Genomic DNA, 710 nt, shown 5'->3' on the forward strand with positions numbered 1-710 from the left:
TTTCAAGAATTGAACGACAATCTAATAAAAATCAAAACAATAAAATATATAAAAAAAAGGTTTTAAGAAAGTAAATTCAAGTTTCTACTTAAGGAACAATAAACTACCGATAACCTCAATAATAGACAGAAAAAGCATATAGAAAAACACTAATTAATTTCATTACAATGATAAATGAATTATTATTACATAAAATTGATAGCAATTTATGAATTCAATGATTATGAATAGAATTACTTACTGCGTAATTGAATCATGAAAGCCGGTTATAATCACACATCCTATAACAACGACATTCTATAGAAGACTGACATCGCGCGCTACAACTCAAATAACAGCTTTCTGATTGGTTAGAATCGTAAATAAATTCTACAATTAAAATCATGCGAAAGATTAAATTTTTGTATAATAGATTTCAATTACAAATATATTAAAAACAAATTATTATTTATTAATTTATAAATATTAGAAATTTATTAATTATTTATTAAATTTTATATATTCTTATATTTATATTATTTATTCTTTTATTATATCATTCGATTATTGATTATTTGTCGATTTGTATTCATTTATCTGTTAATTAGTCAAAATTTATTATATATTTTATTTTTCTATATTTTATTATGCATTAATTTATTTCTTTTTATTTCTAAATTTATTTAATTATTTATATATTTATTTTTTTTAGTAATTTATTTGATTGATTT

The 710-nt window shown here is 18.6% G+C and overlaps 1 protein-coding gene across 1 annotated transcript in view; it reads right to left on the bottom strand.

The window, feature by feature from the left end:
* Positions 1 to 310, bottom strand: part of LOC102673239 (orexin receptor type 1) — a 105,324-nt gene extending 105,014 nt beyond the window's left edge. Inside the window, exon 1 of the mRNA XM_031508956.1 lies at positions 242 to 310. The gene's annotated coding sequence lies outside the window, so the exon portion shown is untranslated. The remainder of the gene's footprint in view (positions 1 to 241) is intronic.
* Between the last annotated feature and the right edge of the window lie 400 nt (positions 311 to 710).

This window comes from Apis dorsata, unplaced genomic scaffold (assembly GCF_000469605.1).
Source record: "Apis dorsata unplaced genomic scaffold, Apis dorsata 1.3 scaffold_113, whole genome shotgun sequence".
NCBI classification, from domain to species: domain Eukaryota; kingdom Metazoa; phylum Arthropoda; class Insecta; order Hymenoptera; family Apidae; genus Apis; species Apis dorsata.